Source organism: Falco peregrinus, chromosome 5 (assembly GCF_023634155.1).
Source record: "Falco peregrinus isolate bFalPer1 chromosome 5, bFalPer1.pri, whole genome shotgun sequence".
Lineage (NCBI taxonomy): Eukaryota > Metazoa > Chordata > Aves > Falconiformes > Falconidae > Falco > Falco peregrinus.
The window spans coordinates 47,955,030-47,978,148 of record NC_073725.1 but is presented as its reverse complement, the minus strand read 5'-3'; the positions used below and the strand labels follow the sequence as shown (position 1 = coordinate 47,978,148).

The 23,119-nt window shown below is 39.3% G+C and overlaps 1 protein-coding gene across 4 annotated transcripts in view; it reads right to left on the bottom strand.

Moving 5' to 3' along the window:
* Nucleotides 1-23,119, bottom strand: part of SVIL (supervillin) — a 142,487-nt gene that overhangs the window by 117,086 nt on the left and 2,282 nt on the right. Inside the window, exon 1 of one of the 4 annotated variants that reach the window (XM_027781727.2) lies at nt 21,710-21,782. The exons of the other annotated variants lie outside the window; for them this stretch is intronic. The gene's annotated coding sequence lies outside the window, so the exon portion shown is untranslated. Of the gene's footprint in view, nt 1-21,709; nt 21,783-23,119 lie in introns of those variants that run through there. 4 annotated transcript variants of the gene reach the window in all.

Here is a 23,119-nt window from a genome sequence, read left to right as displayed (position 1 = left end):
TGCCCAGGAAGTTGACATCTGCACTAAGATTAATGGGTCCACGTGCAGTTCTCCCACCATGCCCTTAATAAGTACAGTGCACAAGTTAAGGATGATGCCTATAAATAGCATGGCATATAGAAATATATCTGAACCAAAAAGTCGTGTTAATGCATTGCAAGATGAACGTTTGAGATGCACGTTGGAACAACAGTGTGCATATTCATGCTTACCACATTAAAGTGCTGTTATTGATACTTGCCAAATACTCCTTAAGCAAAGAGAATTAAAAGCAGGAAGCTCAGAAAAGCCCTTTAGCCAAGAAAGTCATAAGACATGTTAGTGAATATGAAGTTTTCTCCACAGTAGTAGGCTACAGTTTCTCTTAGAATCTGGTTTCAAATTTGATGAAATAGGATTCTGCAAGAAACTCTATACCACCTCACAGAAGCTCCCGTCATACACTGACCTCTAGTGTAATAAAGACTCAAGACATCAGAATTCTTTTCAAAGCCTTAGAAAAATTATCAGATTAGTTTCCTAGCACTCTGAAGGATATTTTCATGCCATAAAACAGACTGAAGTCAGAAGGGCCTTGAAAGATTACTCTCAATTGTTTAACAAAACTGGAGCATGGCTAAAAGAAGCTACGTAACTTAAATTGTTCTAAGGATGTGAAGATACTGCTGTGTTTACATAAAGTAATTAACATCAAAGTTGCATTTAACTACTTTGAACACCAGCTTAATTTAACACCTAAACACTCTGGATGTACAGAACTCTTTCTTAACTACAGTTTTACAAAGCTCAATTAAAAAAGCTCAAATAAAAAAAAAAGCTCAATGTTCAAATATAAACACTTGGTTTGGGCAAGTCCTGTACCAGATAGATCACAACTAGATCAGCCCAGATTCTGTACCAAACTTTTAGAGTGCATGTGGACAGAGCTGCTTAATCAGATATACGTACTGTAGCCAGCATTCAAGACAAGAAGTCTGCTGGAAATGTGATATAAAAGCCTGCATGGGTCCTCGCTCACTAAAGTCACAGGGCTCACAGTCAGCTGGGGAGGTGGCCTCTTAGACAGCCCAGGCAGGCAGGGGTGGGAGAGTGGCTGGTTGATTTTGACCAACAGCTTTTGAAAAGAGAAAACCCCAAATAAACAAACAAAAAACCAAACAAAGATATATAAATTCGTTTCAAAACTCTCAACATAAAACCCAAACAAAAATGTTCCTCCCCCACAACTTCAATGATTAAAGAATCTGCATTTGTTAAGAGCTAACTATAGATTTATGATAAAAACTATTTAATGAAAGTGTAGCAAATTCTACAACAGCATTGCTGAACAGGACTATTAAAATGGATACTCAAATTATTTGGTACTTGTATACCACTTCTGTCCACTCCCTAAGCACCTGACTCTGGACAACAAATCCCAGAGATGTTCCCTTCAGATCATTTCTTACACCTCTTTTAAAAGCAGGGCATCATTCAGAAGCCGTTTCCAAGTGAAGTGACATTTTCAGTGTTTAAGCTCTCCACTGTCTGTACACACTGTCCCTGAAATGCAGGCCTATGGGCTATGTTGGAATGAGAGCTTTTATGTACATGCTTATGTAGAAACTCTTATAAACTGAAATCTCTTTTGAACAAGGTCATAGAAGCTTCAGAAATATTAAGTTCAAAAAGAGTTAAGCACAGCATGAAAACAGCCAATTGTAATTTCCATGTATGAAGGAAGTATTTGGAAATCATTTCAGAGATAGCTGTTTGAAATGAAGTTCAGAACAACTAAAGGAGGTCCTTTATGTTTGCACTCCCAGATTCGAGCCTGTGAAGATAATCCATAAAGTAAGGACTCAGTTTTTAAGACTGGCTTTAGAGCTGTGAGTACAAGAATTCAATAAATCCTTACCCGTAGTGACAACATCTGAAAGAATAGCTTTGCATTACTTAAAACAAACCCGAAAAACGCTACTTAATGATGTGTTCAAAACTAAACATCTAAAGTTTCAGACCACTTCTGAAATATATAAGTCACTAGGAAGACAACTACTATTACCTACCACATTTGCCTTCTGCATAGCTGTGAGCTTCCTGCCACCCCAGCAAGGAATTCCACCTCAACATAAGCTGTGACCTGTATCCTGGAGTCTGCTTTTCGGATGTACTGTGTCCTGCAATCTAAACCCAGCAGCATCTGGTAGGCTAAAGTGATAGCATCAAGCATACAAGTCGTAATGAAGTACAGCACCCTTCATGCAATTTGGTAAGCGGTCTAAGAAGAAATGGGATTCCCATCTACTGGTCCAGAATGCTAGTTCTTCCTAGAAGAACTGCTTTTCTTTCCTACATCACAGTCATTTTATAGCCAAAAACTCTTATTCCAGTTATAGCATGGAGTCAATACAGTAGCACTCAGGATTTACAAGAATACCAGTTGCTAAGAAAGGTCATTTCAGGCAGAATTATGAATAACACTCATGTTTTAATATGAGAGACCCTGGTCAAAGCCACTCAGCCACTTCATTTCCAATTCAAGTATGCCAACTTGGCCAACCCCTTATCTCATGTACAGCCTATACAGCACTCAGACAAGGAACTGAATCAAGAAATCCCTTACATTAAACTGTAATTTCTATCCAGAAAATAGTTTGCCTCTGACTAGAGAGGTAACACGCTCCCAGTCCAAAGGCAGTAACAGTTAATGCATAAAGCACATCAGACTTCTGAATAAGAAGTGCGTGAGTGAGCTCTGATGGCTTGCACAACATATTCTTGCTATTGTATTTGACAAAATATGTTCTTCCAACTATTTTTTCCCTAAATTCTTGTATTTAATTCAATGCATGTGGTGATGGGAATGACTTTTAGAACACTGATGAGCATCAGTACACAGATGTTCCACATTTGTCATGTCACATGAACCTTGTAGCTAACACCCAACCATTAAAAGTCTAAAAATCCTCCCACATAAAAATCCACATGATGTATTTGTTCCTAGAAGAACATCAGACAATATATTAGATTGCTGGAAACAGATTTCTCCAATATTGTCCTTTTTTTTTTTTTTTTTTTTTTAACTGCAACAAGCTTTCTCTGATTTTAAAACATAAAAGTTAAAAAAAACAAAGCCGAAACAAAACCCACAGAAATGAAGTCAAAATGGTAGCTTGACAAAGTTTGCCAGAACTAGGAGAAAGCCCTTCAAATTGAATTAACCATGGTGTATTGTGTAAAGAAAATGCATGTTATATATAATTATGTCCAGAATTTTTTTGGATAGCTGTTTTTCTAAAGAAACTGCAGAAACACAGGAGTGAAGCAGATGCTTCATAACCAGCACAGAGCTCTAAACTCTTCACTCAAGTTTGTTTATTCCTTCCCAAATAAATCCAAAACAAAAATAAGGCATAGAAATTGATGCCATAATACATGACCTAACCTCTGCCCTCAAATCCTTACATTAAGCACTGCCTTAATGATAAGGAAGATAGCTTAAAATGCTGTATCTGTTAAGAAATTTGTGTGTCCGGGTTTCTAAATTTTGTATTAGGCCACTGATAAAGTGTCATGTTGCAAACTGTGTGAGTTATCTGGCAACTCTGTACAGACTCTTTTTTTTTTTACTGAGTTGGCAATATAATACCACATAAGGATTTGTTTCAGACACTAATTCCTGAGCTATCTTTATTAAAAGGCAGCAGCCCGTAAACGTGCTATAGTTGACAGATCACTATCAAAGAAAAAAAAAAATAGATCACATTTCTAAGGGAAAGTTACCTGAAGTTAACTGTGTTTTCTACATTATAACCAGCTCAGTACATTTGGATTTTGGCACAGACTAGAAAGCATCTATTAATTCATACATCAGTATTTGCAAGCAAAAAATACATTCAAGTAGAATAAACCTAAAGCCACTTCCTACCAGTCATTGCATGTGACAGACCTGCGGTCAGCATCCTATAACATGAGAGAGAGGGTTTCAACCTTTTGCTGACAGAAGCTTGTGTGACCTTGGAGAAATCACTGGGGTTGGTCTGTGGGTGCATGGCAATCTCGGCCAGCTGCTGGCTGCCAGATTCCCACACCTCTCCCTGGCAGCATGAGTCTATCCCTTCCCTGCTCCACAACATGTTTGACCCTGCACTGACTCATTTCAGACCAGCAACGATAAAAATAATTCAATCACTTCCTTACACATTAAACACAGATGACTCAGTATGGGGTCAGAAAAGCAGAGGGGTGTAAAGGGGGAAGCTGGTACACGTGGGTGAAAACATGGTAGCTAGACCCCATAATCCAGCTTCCAGTCCATCATTCATGAAGAGAACTCTCCAATTTCACAGAGGTCTAGACAGGATGAGTAAACTAAAGGTTAAAAAGGCACTGAGATTCATGTTAAACTCACTGGAGCAATTTTTTAGATTATGTGCCTATGGAAGGGAAGTTTGTCCGCAGAATAACCATTTTGGACAATTCAGTGGCTCCCATCACCCAAATTTCTAAGTTCTCTAGGGGCTCTGAGTTAGACACTATGAAGTACAATAAAGCTTACAAAGGGATCCATGCTACTAAGCAGGACAAGCCATTGTTTTGCAGGAAGCTCCAGTATGAGGGAGGCTCTAGTACGAGGGAGGCTCCAGTATGAGGGAACAGTGAACAGGCACAGAAGGGGCCTTCCCTTCTACAAGCCTACATGCAGAACTTTTGCTGCTGTTTCTGTGATTCCTTCTGTATTTGGGGGGGCATCACACAGCAGTTTTATCTGAACAAGTGCAAATTCCTGTATCAGAAGCACACATGCTGCTCTATCTCAATTAGACAACAACCATAAAAAAGGAAAATGGAAGACATGGTCTTCAGGAGGCTCCCTAGATAAAATGTCCCCAACAGCTGAATCTCATTTCTCTCAAGAAAGGGAAGAGGCCCAATCCATTCTTAAAGCACCCCAAAGGGAAGCTACAGCTTCCTATGATCTTCAGCACGGTGGCTATACTTCTGTGGCTCTTTGGGGCTGGCTAACTCAAAAGCCAAGAAAGACAACCCATTAGAAAGTCCACCAACTCCATGGCTGAACACCTCTTCTCAGCAATCTTTCCTCCAGCACTCATGTTCTGGGGAGCATTTTTTTCTAGACTGCTGCAAGTGTTGTTTTCTTCCCAGTTCTTCTATTGGCACAGCTGTCTTAGGTGGCAGAATTAGATAGGATATATGGAATCAGAACAGGTATGTGTTAATAGTACCAAAGGAGAACAAGAAACGTCACAGAAAATGGTCACTTTATTAGCACAATTGGAATACAGGAGACAGAACATATTCAGGAACACACATTATGTAGCACAATAAGCAGCAAAAAACTCACTTAACATTTAAAGGTTATTTCAAACAGAAGGTAATAAAATTGAACAGTTGGAAACACAGATATATTGATAAAGAAATTCAGCATATATCTAATGATAAGTTTCTTTCTTAGATATTCTTTCTACAGCTGCCATGTATCTCCTCATACATACTTTACACAATTAAGTAGTAGTCATTAACACATCTGCAAAACCTTAAGTAGCCTCTGGACCCTTCCTTGTTCGTTTTATGAAATCATATCACAAACAATCTGGTCTTATTCACAAGCTAAGCTTTGGAAATGTTACTCACTTAGTGGACTACATAATGATGGTAAATACTATCTAGCCCTGTGGGATTTGCGTAGTTCCTTGCTAATTGTCTCTGCTATTTAAAGTTTATGTTGCTTATAGCTTACATATGGACTTAGGTTCTTTTAAGGTAGCTGTCTCAAATTATAGCTTAAGTCTAAGATCAGAGTGATTTTGTGGTGTACTTCACTGCAGCCAATAGCAGCCCTGTTTGTCAGTAATAGGACCGTGAATACTGTACATAGAATACAATAGTCTGAATTTATTGGAAGCAACATCATTAGCACCTGATTTGCCAGTTTTGCATAAATCTCTTCAGAAGATACCTATGCTGTTTGGCAGGCTATTGAATAAACAGTGGGTGGAAAAAAGCAAGCATGATATCAGCTCTTGTAGAGGAAAGTTAGGTATGTTTATTACAACACAAGAAGCACTTGTGATAAGAGTTTACATTTTCAGAGTTAAGTAGTCTGTCTATGCTGACAAATTCAGCTTTCAAAATGGAAGCAAGTACCACAAGCCAAATACCAGTAATGCTGAAAGAACCACAGTTTGATTGCTTTGCATGTCATTTAGCTGCTAGCAACAAGAAGCTTCCAACAGAACAAGTGACAGAAGTACACCCTTGCCTCATGTAACTCCCAGGAAAGCAGGGCTGTGATTCTCGCAGCATGTTTACTGTGATGACCACCTGGAGGCCTTATCACTGCTGGCAAACTCAGTCAGCACTCCTCCCGCCTCACCGCTGGGGAAGACATCTGAATGAGAGCAGACCTCCCTATTTCAGATGCTTGAAAAACTGCATTGCAGAGACACCAGCTCAGTCCTGCCCTGCACAGAAGCGTGCCCTCTTGTTTTCCGCAGCTCCATGCAAACTCATAACCTGCATGCTTAGGGCAGATGTTCAGTTTACCAGTTAGCCAGTAGCAGGTAAGTGCATTTTCTGAAACATACACAAAGGACTACAACATAAAGGGTAAATTTGATTTCTCTTTTGATGTGAAACATGGCATTCTAAACTCAAAATTACTAAGACTGAGGGGTTTTTTTAGGCTGGTAAAAAGCTTCTGAAAAGCTAGACACATCATAAAGGCAATTCCTCCTCAGCTAGGTAACCCACTGTGCTGAATGTGGAAGGGTAAGAACCTCAATGAATGCAAAAAGTACCTATTTGCATCATCTTTGAATTTCATCTATGTTCAAGGGAATTTTCCTACCTTCAAGCTAAAAAACACAGGAAAATACACCATCAATAGCACAATACAAACAGGTTAAAACTGGGTTTACAGCAAATCTAGGAATCAACTATTGTTTTCAATCCCTCCCTTACAGTTTAGAGAATATGTGCTGTAAAACACCCACTTCATTTATCAGCCAGCTGGCAAACCTAAGTGTTCTGGATTTATGTTATCTGAGTGACTTCTAACCTGCACTTGTATAGCTCTGCTCAGCCAGACCTCAGCTATAAATCAGGACTTTTTTGCATATTTGCAATGTGCACTCTTACCTCTGACATGTGCAAGAGTGCAAGTAACAGAGGTGGGAGTTTCTTCTGACGAAGTGCCCCAGTACAGAAACAGAGGCCAGTAACATGTACTATAGTTAGAGCTTCAGTCATGAGTTCAGACAGCAAATCACATTACTTGAGGTCTCTTAGGCAAACTCATTCTTTAATCTTCAGTTTGAATTCCGTCCTCATCTTTTACATACCAATTAGATATACCAAAATAAAAGCCAAGTACTAGCTGCGTAAACTATTTCATCCCCCAAATCTGATTTAAACAAGTAAAATGCAGCAACTGTGACACGCTCTAAACAGTATGAGTGTGGGTATCCCAGTGATATTTGTCTAAATTCTACACAGGAGCCTGTGTATAGGTTTCACTGACTGTACATTCAAATAACTCCAGCAACTTTGACTAAGATGCACCTGGCAAACAAACGAGTCCTTTTGTATCTGTAAACCAGCTGCTGTTGATTCAAGTCACAGCAGTCCACCCTGAATGCATATCCCAACATAGGCAACATCAATGTCTAATGAGACTTGCAGTAAATTGCCATGCTCAACTGTTCAACTCAACTGCTCAGTCTGAGCAAGAACATTTTCAACTTCCAAAACTTTCTCATAAAACCGCTAGAATTAGAGCACACCTGTAATTAAGTAAACGCCAATCTTAGCCAAAATAAAATATGATCATAGATTTAAAGGTTTCATTATTTAATGTGTTCCTATACAACTAAAATGTGACATCAGAGGTGGCTCTGTTACAGTTTCTCTCTTAGCTCCTTGGGCCGGGGTGTCAATTATTTAGGACATCTTCTGAAAGGGCTGCAAAACCAAATTATAATGTTCTTAGACTTATCGAGTAGCAACACTTATGAAAGAGGTATTTTATCAGCATGTAAACCAATGACTTCTGCCAACCTAATAAGTCCTATGGAGCAATTTCCACATATGCTTATCAGATTGTTTTCCAAGTCCTCAAGGTTAACTTTTTGAAATATTCCTTCAAGCTCAGAGACATCTGCATGTTCAGATTTCATAATAATAGCAGCTTCTTCCTTCAGAAGACACATTTGATTATGCTGCAGATTACCGTTCTGAACCACCTCTTCAAAAAAACCCCATACATTCAAGACTTCATTACCACAAGGGAACTTATTTGAGTTGCCTAGTTTCTCTCACTTCTCTGACTCATTTTGCTGTCCTGTTACCTCCTTATTGTAACTTATGTCTATGGCATTCAAAGCCCGTGAAATTTCAGTGTTAATATCAAGCACTTAGGTCTAAAGAATCATTCCTTCAAGCCAGCACTCCCTTTCCCTAAAACAAATCAGTTTTCAGCTGCTTCCACCAATTTTGATACTTTTTTTGACACTTTTTATACTGTCTCCCTCAGCACTTAAAAACAGGAGAAATATTGAAAATCAGATGCATCACTCATCTCTAAGATGGTTTACAAACAAGATCTTGAGGATGTTTTAAGAGAGGAACTCCTCAGTTTCCAATTAATTTAGTTAGTCCAAAGCCATGAGTAGCATAACGTATTCACTGCTTTATAGATGCTGAACAGTATACTTACATGCTGAGAAGTGGTAGTTATCACCACTGTTTACCATGGGACCAGAGAGGAAGAGCAAGAGAAAGCAGCAGAAAGCAAGGGAGCCGACAGCAGTGTCACCGCTGGAATTCCAGCTCATCAACAAGCAATACTTGCAGTGTTGAACTTGCCAGCACTGACAAAATGGGTAACAGAGAGAGATGTCCATTCCTACACTTCAAGAATTTAAAAAGAAAAACAATTCTTTAAAAAGACAGTTCTACATGTAATAATTGTCCAATTTTGAACATCAAGAGCTGCTTTTTTTCCCCCGACTCTCATTGGGCCTTTGCCTGTAGAGAGAAAGTCTGTTGAGACAACATCATTCACATAACTTATGCCCTCCTTCCAAATTCACACTGCTGCCCCCTCTAGCAAAATTACTGAGTGATGCACAAACCAAAAATTTGAATACAAATAAGATGTACATGCTTTCTTTTGGCCAGAAAAGAAAGATACTGCAAATACTGCTAAAGGAGTAGATTTGGTAGAGGTCAGGCAAAGGTAGAAGTGTTAAAGTGGTCAGCAACTCCAAGTGCTTGGCCAGCCACGGTGGATGTGGTGAGTTCAAGAATGTCGTACATGACTAAAAAGTGGGAGAGGGAGGGAAGGACAAACTGCATTTCAAGTCTTTGCTGAATAAAGGCCTTCTCACTGAAATTGTGCAATTGGGATTGATTTCAAAGTACAGCAGTACAACAGACCAAGATTCCATTAAATTGGTCTCCATGTGATCAATCATATATCATACACTATAAAATCTGGTGGGTAGTTCTGATCATCAGTTACATTCAGCTACACTGTAAGATCTGCTTTGCACAGGAGTGTTAGCACACGCTCCTTTTACATCTGTACAAAGAAGGAATCAAATTGGAGTTTGGCAGAGATAGTAGTGATACACTGGCCATTTCCTGCCCAAGCTAGACTAGCAATCACTACCATTCTGCTCTGAAACAGCATCATTCAGTGGGTCAGCACAGCAATGGCAAAATTGCTTTGTGATCTGGATATAACCAGGAACAGCAGACTAATCCTAAAATGATAATTAAAGCTGTGCAACTCTTAAGACCCATAATAGGAAAGCAGTCCCTTAAAAGCATACCTGCTTTCCAGCAGCTCTTTCCCTAAAGCTAGCAAGAGGTCACCAGATTCAGAATCCCAGTCTCCTCTTCCTTTTTTCCACAGTCATCTCTCCTGGTCAGGATATTATGCATCATCCTAAAATGCACAAGCACATAATCCAACTCCAAGAGAATGCAAGATACCTTGGCTGTTGGGACTATGTGGATCAACTGGACATGGCCTGCGTGTCTAGCAGTAAAGTCTTCATAGCAGGTTAGAGAGGAACACACAGCCAAAAAAACCCAAAGAAAACCCCCCAAACACTCAAGAACAGACTAATCATAAAAATAGACCATAAAATCCGAAACAGAAACGGTTGAATATCCAACCAAAGATAACAGTCACAACTAATTACAGTGTCCAGAATGGCCAGATTCAGAAATGGAAGGGATATTAAATATTTAGTTCTCTCAGACAAGGCAAAAGGACATGACTAATGCTGCATGGTCATTAACCAGTAGGTCATGCACTGTCCTATTCATCAGTCCACGTCTTAACAATGCATTCAAGACACATTCCCTGTGTTTAGATTTATCTCCAGGGGTTAAGCATTTTGTGACAGCATGACTAAAAACATCACCCCTATTTAATGAAATTAATTTAATTAAAAATAAATTCAATAAATATAAGAATTCTTAAAGTACAACATAATGAGGGACATCTTGGATTCAAGCCTACTGCACTTCTGTTCACCTACATGAATTTTCAAAAATACTCAATCTGTTAGTGACAACATTATCTTACACTGGAGAACAGAGGAACTCATACAGAACTACAATCATCTTTTGATCTGTAATGCCTCAAAGCATCTCAGCTTCCTCAGCAGCAGCAGAGATAGCTCTCTTCACTGAGCAATTATGGAACAAGACTGAAGACTCACTTATATACAAGAGTGAGAGCTGTAGTCAAAAACCCTTTCCCAAGGTTTTGGAAATGGACACTGCCACACAAGAAAGAAACAGAAACGAGGCAAAGGCAGTAGGCAAGATGAAGCAAGACTCTCAAGTGCCTGAGACAACTAACATAAAAGTGATTCTTGTGAACCAGGTGCACACACAAATACATGCTTGTTCTAAACAACAGCACTCAATACACAGGCTGTTAGAGGATTTAAAAAAACCAAACAAACAAAAACCAAAACACAATACTCAGGTTGCCATAAACAACCAAATAATACCATCTTGTGCTCAAAGATCAAAGTAAGTTTGGTTTCCTCCCCTTCCTTTAATTCAAACACACTATTTAAATAGAATGAATCAAATACATGATGCAATTAAATCTGGAGAAAATATAACGTAGTATTTGTGAGCATAAAGCAAACAGTCCAAACTAAGTTTTGGCAGCACATTTCAGGATAAGGGTCCTCCATGTCACATTTATTAAGTTAAATATATTGGTGCTGTGAGGCAACAGAAATAGCACTTGAACAATTAGTGCTGTAAACAGTGCACAGCTAACAAACCTTGCAGATCAGCTGAGCAGCAAGGGCACCTCTTTTAACAATTAACACTGGAACATCTCTGAACAACATGGACTTTGATATGGAGATATTACCTTAACTTTGAGTCTAAATCTCAGATCTGAATTATGTAATACTTTAGACAGTAAGGTCACCAGATAATAATGTAAAAAGATTTAATGGGAATCTTTTCAGGTCACTCCTGAAAATTAAACCTGTGACAGAGGTTTGTTTAAACAAGTGAAGCTCAAGGCAGTCAAGCAGATGCACTCTGCTCATTGCCAGATGACTTTGAAATTTATTTCATCCACCTGCAATACAGAAGACTCTCCCATGTCTGCAGTGTAACACAACCATGAGTCTCCCCTTTGTACAGTGGATGTGCATCTACTGCCAGAATGAAGTGAGAAATCAAAGGGGGTTTTTGTGGGTTTTTTCGCTTTAACTCAAATACTTCAATTTACAAGGAGCAAAAGTTTTGCTTAGATGTAAAAGAAGACAATGCCTGTTTTATTTTGGTCAAATATGTATATGAGTTACCCTGGAAAATTTACTGATAGTACAGCACAGTCTTTTCTGAAACATGGGGGCAATTCAACACGTCCAGCAGCCAACAGAGCCATCTCAGGTGTCCTCTGTAAACAAAGCCTAACAGTCTGCAACATGATGTCTTAGGAGACAAGACTCCTGTACTGTGAGGTAGGTGTTCAGGGTCACTCACTGCCAGTGAACTTACCAAGCTGTACCTGTGACACCACAAAGTCAGCAGACAGAAGCAATGGTTTTGTTAAACTCATCTGGTAGTTCCTAGGAAGCCAGCACACTTGGAACTGACAATCCACCAAACTGTCCTGTTAAATGCAATTACTTTGTTTCAAGCCAATGTTTATAAGTGACTGGCTTTTCCCCTATATTCAAGTGGGTTTGGGACATTCAAAAATCCTGGAGTTTACATAGGTTCTCATAACTCTTTCGTTGCCCAGTATGCATTGGTGGCACTATTGAGGTTACAGAAAAGGCTAGGAATCAGATCATTGCTGGGAATGTTTCCAACCAGACACTTGTATTCAGCTAACTCAAACAAGACACTTGCCTCCTTTGTGCCAAAGTAAATCCCCAATTTCAAAACTAGGTGAAAAAGCAGGCCTTCACTGATGATCAGAAACCAAAGCCATCAGGTTCAACAGCATGTATTGCTCTCTAGTAAACTTCTAAGTACTTATCCCAAGTTTAACAAAGCTTCCTGAAACTTCCTATGTTGTATTTACCCGTGCAGTTATTTCAAGTCACCTCCCTAGCATTTCTTCCCCATTCTCTTTAATTTACTCCACCCAGTACAGAAGAGACATGCTGTCACCATGCCTATTGTAACTCCAACATACAGCAGCTCATACTGTCTTTACAAGATACTAGATGCTGTCATAGAACTTTACAATCTGATGGATCTGCAGTTTTAGATTAAGAACAGTTACAATCCAACAGAGCCAAACAATGCTATGCAACTGCAATAGTTGCTGGCCTTTCCCATCTGTGATCTTCCCTGAAAAGTGTAGTTTCCTTTAAACAACTTAAAAAAAAATAGCGTGGAAAAGGAACCACAAGCACAAAGAAAAAAGAAAAGAAAAAAACAACTCCAATTTCAGCATTTTAAGCTTCCAATAAACATTACTTCAGTGTTCCATTTAAAAGCTTTTAATTTGTCAGTTCACAGCTGAAAGGTGTGACAGGAAAACCCATGTTCATGCACAGATCCACATTAGATGAACTGTGAATGGCATGTATTTTTTTCCCAGTCTGACTCTGACCAACCTTTCCCCACCAGCATGAAGACCAAGGCTCTCAAGCCAAGAGCTGACCAGGGAGGGGACTTTGTGCCACCAGCCCAAACTTTCTTCTCTGTCCCCACTCCCAGCTGGGCTGATCCTCACAGCACCAGCTCCCACATTCACTGGAGGTCTGAGAGCTTCCTGGGTCCACTAACGCAGCAGAACACTGAAGTGCTGACCCAGCAACCAAAACCTGAGATAAAGAAGCTTACAAAGTTGAAGAAGTGGACTAGAGCCACCCCAGAATAATCAGCACAGGCATACAGCTGGGAGCAGGAAGGAAAGAGGGAAATGGGAGGAGTAGGGAGCTGTTACACTCATAAAACTTCATCCCCAGAACGGTATTATTGCAAAGCCACACACACAGAAAGAGTTGGTCTGAAAACTGTAATACAGGTTTCAAAGGTCATTAAAATTGCCTCTAAAACAAAGTTTTCAGGGTAGGGTTTCAGTGGCAGAAGGGAAATCATTTCTCTACATTACCCTGCAAAGTCTGCCCTTTCCAGAAATGAGTTTTGAGGCTCCACTGAGAAACCTCACTACTCTGTGCAGGGAATATTCAATAATACTGTAATAATATTGTAACTGCTATTTACAGTACTAAGTGTGCAAACTGAACAGCTGTTGGGATATAAACCACGACTGAGAGGGCAGCCAACACTGAGGCTACCGCAAAGGAAAAGTCCCAAAGCCCAAGGAAGTCAGTATGCAAGCCATGACTTCAAGAAGCAAGGGAGCAAGCCAAGGGTAGCACACCAACAGGGTGCTGCTAGAGCTGGATCCCAGAAGCCTTGGTGTGTGCAGCACGAGACAGTGTTAACACCATTTGTGAGAAGCATGAATTCATTTTGCACGCACCCTTCCAGTACAAAAAGTATGCCTGACCAGAAAGGAAAGTTAATTTGGCCTAGTTTAGCAAATTCTTAAAACTCTGCCAAAGCTTTGTCCAGACAACACAAGACATAGCTACTGGCAATTTCCCGCCCTCAGAAAACACAAACTTTCAAAGAGTCATTTAACCTCTCTGTAGCTTTATTTATTTGCAGTATTTTTAGGTTGTAGAAAGAGCAACAGCTACATAGGTAGAGTATAAAGGCAAGAATTGTTCAGGCTTGGGGAAATCAGACTCTAGACACATCATGACAGATGTCCTGCCCTAAATAGCAGCAGTAACGTTCCAGTACTTGAGAGCCCAGCTAACACTCCAAAATAGTAGAAAGTATAAAACATTAATGAAGATGATGTGATAAATGTTTCAAACAAGTCTGCTCTACAAAGAAAAAAAAATAATCACTTTTATTACTGCTAGCTTAGGTAATTTGCTACATCTCCACCCATGATTCTTTCTTCTTTCATGAAAAAAAAAACAAACCTGGAAGAATGTGCTGTAATTCGGTTATATTATTGATAGTGTATTTCAAAGGAACAAATTAGGGATGCAGTTCTCAGTTAAGAAAGAGAGGTTTACCTTAGGTGAAGTCTGAAAACTGATCATTTGAAATCCAGAATAGGCATTTTCTTAAAAAAAAAAAAATAATAATTAGAGGGGGGGAGAGAAAGAAGACCAGTCAGGTTGAGTCACCTGAACCTGAAGCTCCCAGCCTCTGGTATACACAGCACACACTACTGGTATGCAAGTCACGTTAACATTGCACACCAGTGTTCCAGTGTTGGCCAAGTGTTGCCATGAAGCACGCACAAACACATGTATGTATGTGTGTGCATATCTGTGCACTGAATGGCGCTGATCCAGGAGCTACCTAACCACCACAGGCAATTTCAAGTACATCAGTTTCAGAAACCTTAACAAAACTCAAACACATTGCTGTATTTAATACAGGGATCATATTCAATTGCTATAACCGTCATACTTGGAGACTAGAGGGGGTAAAAATAATTGATAAATAAAGATGGTCTTAGGCTTGTAGGTATTTGACAAGTATCCAAGCTCCAGTAACACGCACTGAGAATACAAGTGACTGGAAACATTTGAGCAAGTGATCTTTCCTTTATCAAGAGTAACATTTCTTACAGCAGCTCTTTAGAGGCCACACCAAAAAAACCTAGAACATTCTGAACAACTTTAATACACAAAACTAATGACTGCTTTACAAGAGTCAGAAGTTTTCCACAATAAGAATTTGTGGTTTCCTGTGCAAGAAAGAATGCCAATTCATACCAACATGTTCATGGAAAGTTTTTTTTTCAGGGTTTCCTTAAGAAACTAACTTCTGTAGCATGAAGATTACTTGCTTTGTTTCAGCACGGACTGGCATGATTATAAGCTCTCATGTCAGTCTATGTGAGAAACATTTACTGAAGTAGCATTTGTTTTATTGGAAGGACATTGCAACTGCATCATGAAAGCACATTTGTATGTTACTCTAGGAATTTCACAAGAAATTATAAATCTCGAAAACAGTATTTAAGGTGTTCCCTCTCTATTGCATTTGGAAGGATATTTTGGGCAGGCTGAAGTTCAGCACAAAACCACTTTGGTCCTCAATTTCCTTACTTCACACACATATATAAGCGTTTTGGGGTTTTGCTTTTGATTTCAGCAGCTTGTTGCTGGCAAGCACCTCCTGGGAGCCCAGAAAGAGTATGTCCAACCAAATACTTCTTTAAAGACTTATTTTAAAAGGCTGCAAGGTCAAGACTCCAATAGTAGGTCAGATGAAACAAAATCACTAGTAACTTCTTTTTCGGAGCTCCCTAACTCCCTATTGGAAGGCAGATTAGGTTCCCAAACCAGGGAATGGAAATTTATATCTCACCTGGAACGTTTCATCTGCCATCTCCCTGCCCACACAAATCCCTTCAGGTTGTCTGTGGCTGTACTATCCCAGCAGGGTACGCTACACAATGCATTTCAGACATGAATTTTATTACAGAAGTATTAGCTGAGCATTCCCCTCTTAAACCACAAGTTTTAAGAACTTGAAATGGATAGCTAGCAGTAGTTAGTTATGCTATAGTTAGCTTTTATTAATTTAAGACTTAGAAAGTTGTTTAAGCTGGGTTCAGTACTACTTAAATTCAAAGTTCATTTTATTAAAGGTAATTTAATTTCAAGCTAGAAAAATTAAACTTGCATTCCATAACAGGAATCCATATAAACAACTTATTTCCATACTCCAGGATTTTGCTTGCAGTAGGAAGCCATAACAACTTTGTTGCCAACCCACAAAAACAATACAAAAATAGGCATTTGCATGCAAGTTGTAAAGTCAGGCATGCACCAAATATTATGGAGACAAGACAAACAAGTGTATTTAAGAAAAAAACAAATCCTTTGTCTGTCAACTACTGGCACTCTACAATGTAACAGGAAGGAAATGGACAGGCACTGGGCAGAGCATCCAGCAGAGGTCTGGTGCAATCTCACAGTCAGGGTGTTTACAGAGTTCTGGAGAGTCTTTACTCTCTGAGCTTTGCAAGGGTCAAGTTTTGTACAAACTCCTTTGAAGTAACATTTGTCACAGTATATGCTTTATACCACAAGTGACAGAATAAATAAGTAATTCAAGCCTAAAGCCAACAGTGTGGTCTAATCAACAACACGTAAGCTATGCAGCCTTTGTGAAATAAAAGTAGGAGAAGAAGAAACAACTGCTTCTTAGTAGTTAACACCTAAACGCTGATGCTGATTACAGGTGAGAGTACAGCCTCACATGCAGCACACAAACAAGGCAAAAGCATCAAGAACACAAGGAACTATAACAGGCACCCTAACAGCAGCAGCCTAAGCAAGCCAGAGCCTTACTGATAGACATTACCTCAGTAAATACACTTTGTTTTCTTTTTGTGATTTTGTTCATTATTGTAACTTTTGCTTAAGTAAGTTTCTTTCAAACCTTTGAATCTTTCCAGTGATAGAGACAATTGAGTGTAAGTAGGCTCTGGGGTGCCATGCACCAGCTATATACAGTGCTGAGCCATGAACCACACAACCTGTATGATAACAGACACCCAAGCTCACCAGTGTGCAGGACAACCCATGGTAAGAGCTGCAAGGACTGCCCTGGAGAGAATTGATGAAGTTAAGAGATGACAACTCTCATCACACATCAACCTGTGACTCGAGGAAGCAGTTCTACCTGCTGCTGCACTACTTCTGTCTTTAACACAAACAGTAATTTTTAGTTTCAGAGAGCAGTGAAAGAGTCAGTGAAGTGAGGCAGGCAAAGCAGCGTTTATCATTAGCTGTGCAAAGGAAATCATTAACAACAGCAAAAGGAAACAAAGGTTGAAGAGATTAATTCAAGTTATGTTTTCAGAACAGCAGTTTCCCTGCTGCTGGAAATCCCTGCGCAATTCACAAGGTCTTCTCCTCTGCTAAGCCTTACAGTTGTCAGCTTTCCTGGATTTGGAAGGCATTACATAGACAGACATGTCTTTAAATTGGTTGGGAAGCCAATTTAAGTTTAGAGGAAACTTTGAAATAAATATTTTCCCCTGTAGGGGTTGAAGCAAATTTAAGCCAACAACATTGGAAGAACCTTTCATTTATAAGAAAGAAAAAAACCTTAACAAAAAGCTTTCTCCAATGCTCTATTATTATGCCTTTCTAGAACTTTCACCACCTTAGTCAAGAACAGGTTCTGGAGGTGGGTGAAGGGGTAATCCCTTCTTTTTCCCCCCACTGCTTTTAAACATGTTTAGCAATTTACTGCTGTTTAAGTCTTATCACATGACTTCCCACCACCTTCCATGAGAAAATTGTTTCTCCTAAAGCCTTTAATAACTGAACACCTTCTTAATCACATACTGTCTTCCCCCTCTGCTCTAGTGAGGACAAACCAACACTTCCTTACTTTCGTACTTCTCAAATTCCACTCCTCCAAATCTCCTCTATGTTCATTCCCTAGACTCACCCCAAAGGGGTTTATGAATAAATCAGCAGCACTAAAAAAAAAAAAAAAAAAAAAAAAAGAGAGAAAAAAAATTAAGACATGCTCCCTGACCTTCTCTGTGACAAATGTTCCTCCTCCGTTCCCCACCTTCTTTCCTGCCCTCAGTATCACACTCAGTTGTCTTCCTCTATTTTTGAAGCACGAACAGTGTGCTATTCTGGATGAGAACGCCTGTTACCTGTTTTCCAAATAACTGTTCATACATATAGTTAGTAAATCCAGACTACATATTCATTTCTACATTTTCTGTATTAACTATACATTTTAAGCTAATATCCGTTACTTTGCTTCAGCTAACATAACTGTATCTGATATGATCACTTCAAACTATAAGCCTGTATTTCTGCTATGATTTCACAAATACTGATTTAGCACTCCAACACTGAGTCTGAAAGAGTAATTTTGCAGAAGACAAGAGCAAGCATCTATCCAAAGAAAGTATTTCAAGTTCTTTTCAGACGCTAGCATTAGAATGGAAAAGTTCAAACTCTCAGCTATTTGGAGATATGATAACCAGATCCTGAATTATGCTACCTTAAACCAAAAAACTTCTTTTTATGTTTCTGTTTTGTTTTTACAGGGCAAGGCTCTATTACTAAGCCAGAGTCATCCTCTCATTAGCATAATTTAGGTAGTGTTGATATTTAACATGAACATGAAAGCTACAAGCAGCCAGGATAGAGTAGGCCTGGTGAAAGGAAAAAGAAAAAGGGGGGGAGGGGGGAAGAAATGTATCTACAGTCACCTGAAAATTTCCTCTCTGAATAGTAGGATTTTCCAGACTACTTATAATGGGTAACTAGGAGCCTGGAGCAGAGGCAGCCTTTTCTGCTGTTAACAGCAAAAATGCACAAGTCATTCCTTTCCACTCTCCTTCATCATAAAACGATTCATAAAGCCAGGAAAATTCAAATTATATTCTTCAACTATAAACTGCATTAAATATGTTTTCAAGAAAATGCCTGATTTATCCCCTTACACGGAAGCATGGACTACTAGTTAATAAAACCACCTCAAGCCTCTGAAAACTTAGCTCTGTCACTATCTTTAACAATCTCTTGCAGCAAGTATATGTTCCTTCTCACCCAGAGTTTCAAACTAACATTGTAGAACACATTAAGTGTTTAGAAGACTAACTTTAGTCATTAAGAGAATTACCCCCCTTTTCCAAAAGTGCTTGAATTTACTCTCTTCAAAACTTTCATTGAAGTTCACCATACGCAGATAGTCTGACTCAACTTCTGTATCTCCAGGGAGGTACTTCCAGATTCACTGCTACAAAAAGGAGTTCAGCCACACAAAACATTTCCCGGATGTTTCCTATCCCTTTCATGGCAGGGGCAGCAGGCTGGATGGAAAAATCTAGAAGGCAGGGCTCAGCCTATGGTCCTTCAGCAGGTCTGAGCACTCTCTACAGATACGAGGCATTTCAGAGCCCCTGTTCTTTCCTCAACATCTGATCTGAGCAGTGCTGCCACTGAAATAAAACTTATTGCAAGAATTCGTAAATGAAAGAGTTGGCTGACCAGAGAGCAGAGGATGCCTTGTTAAACTGAACGTTTTTCAGAGAAGTGGGGAAACAAAAGAGCTGTTGATATGGTTTTAAGAGGTGCCTTTTCATACCCCAGTTCTTTTGGATTAATTACTATCACACACTGTGGATATACATATATAAGTAAACACAATTGTATTTCATATTTGTGCCAAATCTAAAAACAGTAAGATTTTTAAGCAAATCTGTCCAAATAGTGGCAAAGAAAACTTCTAACAACTCTGATACAGTAAGAACAGCCTACTTTTTGTTTAAGCCCATTAGAAGCAGGAGAGAAGCTCACAGCATCAAGCATTTAACAAGAAGTCAATTTTATCTACACTAATACTTAACACCAGAGAAACACATGCAGCTACAGTTGCCTGTATTAAGCAGCTGGCAAGCTCAGAGATGGAAAAGTTGCGGAACAGCTGGGGAATGTGAGACCCTTTTGAACAGGCTGCTATGTGATCCAAAATAATGGTACATGTTTACACACAACACAATGGCAGCAACAGCCAAATGCAGGTCTGGCGAATGCACTACAGCTGCTCCTTCCCTCAGACAAGGCACAGTAAGCAGATACAAAAGAGTTCATATTCACAGAAATATGGCTTTCATCTTAAAAGGCAGCACTTTGATTTCCAAAATAGACAGCTGGCCCTCCAACTGGACTAAACTGTACTAGATTCTGTATTAGAAGTTACCCTTTAAAACAGGTCTGGATTAGGGTCATAGAGCTTTCCAAACTGCTGTTACTTTACCACCAACAGTTTCCAACAATGCATTATTCAGTCCAACAGGTTGCCATCTAACATATAAAAATCCCCTTCTCTCATGACAGTATTCTCCAGCTAGTGTCAGGAAGACAGCCATATACAAACACTTAATATAGACGCTGACTACACAGAAGTTAGCTATCAACTTCAGACAAATACATTCAGTGTGCCAGAAAGAGTGTTTGAATAAACACAGGTTATTTTACAGTTCTTTTACACTAGTGTTGCATATTGGTGTAAAAGTAAGTTGGCACCGGAAGACGATACATCCCACTGCTTACATCGAGACAGAGGGACAGTCCTTACTTGCTGCTGCTTGTGTAATGACTGATAGCATGTTGCAAGGAGCACTTGCTTGTTTCACAATTGCCATCTGAAGACAACACGATTTTGTACATGACTTTGCACAAAAATTGCATCACCTTATTTCAAGCGATCTTCCCAGTTTTCAAGTCTCAGAAGCACAGTATCAGTGCTACCATCTGTCTTGCTCAAGACAAACCATGATTAAATAGTACTAACAAACTGGCTACTCCTTTATACCATAACTGTACCACTCCTAATTATGCTAGGCACCAAAACAGAGTTAGTAATTTAATGTTTCCACTCACTGCATCTTGATTAAAAGTAGTGTAACATGAAAGAAACATATTTTGACGGAAAGAAGGAGATGGCATTGGGAGATTTCCTCTTCTACTTCCCCTGTACATAGCCATTAATGCTACAATCCCAGTTAAGAGCTATTCAGAAAATGGTAAGTTAAAACTGGACAAAGACAGCTGTCATAGCAAAAATAACAGATGCAAGCACAGTTTTTAACATCCTTTGCTTTTACAAAGAAAAATGCCAATAGCCATCACAGAAAGGAAGATTTTGAAATACAGGTTGTAAGATTCCATGTTGTAATTAACAGTACTCTGTCAATGATCACTCAGCAACAAAATGCCACATATGTAAACTTCAATTTCACACTTTTGATAAAGACTTTCTAGTGAAATCCATTTGTGAATTAAGCCATATTTTTAAGAAATTCCCCATATAAATAGAATATACATACTGAATAAAGAAGGAAAATAAGTAGGGCCTTGAATCACACTTTGGGAAAAGATGCTTCTGATACCAAAATACTATTACTCTAAGTGCCCTTCCTGCAGGTGAAGCAGTAACAGGCATGCTACCTTCAAGCCCTACCATCTGTAAAGGTAAGAGCACAGATATGCTCTTCCAGTTGCACTGATACAGTGCTCGCTAGGAGCATCTGCAAGTGCTGCCATGTTGTGGCAGAGGGAGCAATGGCTTGTATCCCCAAGGGACCTCAATATGCGCTATAGAGTCCCACCTGCACCAGGAGCTTTTTCCTCCAGAGTTCTGAACCAGTTCTGGTACTCAGATCCAGCTTTGAGCACATTCCACTACTCCAGTGCCTCTGAAGTCTTGTTCCCAAAAGAAAAAAAAAAGTAAGAATGGAAACCTGAAATAAGTGCAGGATATTGGAATAAGTTATGACATCAGCAAAGCTTAGCACGGTTCAGCAAACAGATGATTTTTAACAATTACAGGTAGTGCACTGACAGCCAACCTACATTAGCAAGTGAGATGTAAATGATCTAGATCACCCATAAGCTGCACTGAACCTCTCCCAAATTACTCTCCATACTTACCATAGCTGATTACTCTTTCAACCTAGATCACAATAATAAATAAAACAAAAACCAAACCAAATAAAATTAAAAAACCACAAAAACTAAGGAATTCCAGTTCCTCATCAGTTAGTCTCCACTAAACTAATTACTGCTTTAAAGGAGAAGGCATTTATCTTAAAATTCTACTGCTGTACTTACCAGGTACAGACTAAATAACTGTACTTGGAAATCATTCTTTGTAGTCAAATCATATTTATTTTCAATTAAAAGACCTAATAGGATGCTTGTGGGCATGAATGGGAGAGTGAGTTTCCATGTTTGAGAAGTTCTTTTTAACAAGCATTTTATATGTGGATATAAACTCAGCTCTTTCACAGAACAATTACTGCTGTTATTTGCCACAGAGGAACTAAGAAAACAAATCTTTTAATAGCTTATTCCTGATTTTACTATAACTGCACACAGATAGGTTTTTTTAAAAAAAATTGTTAGGAGGTACATCTACACCAAAGTTTACTTGCCATGACAAAGATTTCCCTACCATGTAGATCTCCTGACAGCCATGTCCCAACAGGCTCCAGATCATTTATACACATACCAAGTATTGTTCAAAGCAGACTTGCTTTAAGCAAGATTAAATACCTGTTCAGTTTGAACTGTCCCAGTGCCAGGATAAACTACACTAAGCTAGTTCAGACAGTTATCCTGCTGGGCACCAATGGCCTTTGAAACTCCCAGTACCCCAGAATCTGCTGCTTCTGGGAATTAGGCCAGGAGCTGTGGGATAGCTCTCCACAGAGGACATTACAAATTAAATGTTTTGGAAGTGTGCTTGTGTTTACATGGAGCAAGGCTGCAACAGTTCAGCATATGAGTCAGCATGGTTTGCATCCACACAGAACCAAGCAGTGCAGTTGGGAACTATAAATTTTCTAGGGAAACAAAGAGAGTAAAATGATTCCCCCAGGGGGAATACAGTCAGGCTGCACCTAAGCAGGAGCTAACACTCACCTGAAGACAGGAATTTTGTTCAGAACTTTACTGCTGAAAAGCCCATGATTTTCCTGTGGTGATTTCTAAAGTTCCTACACAGCGCAGACAGTTTG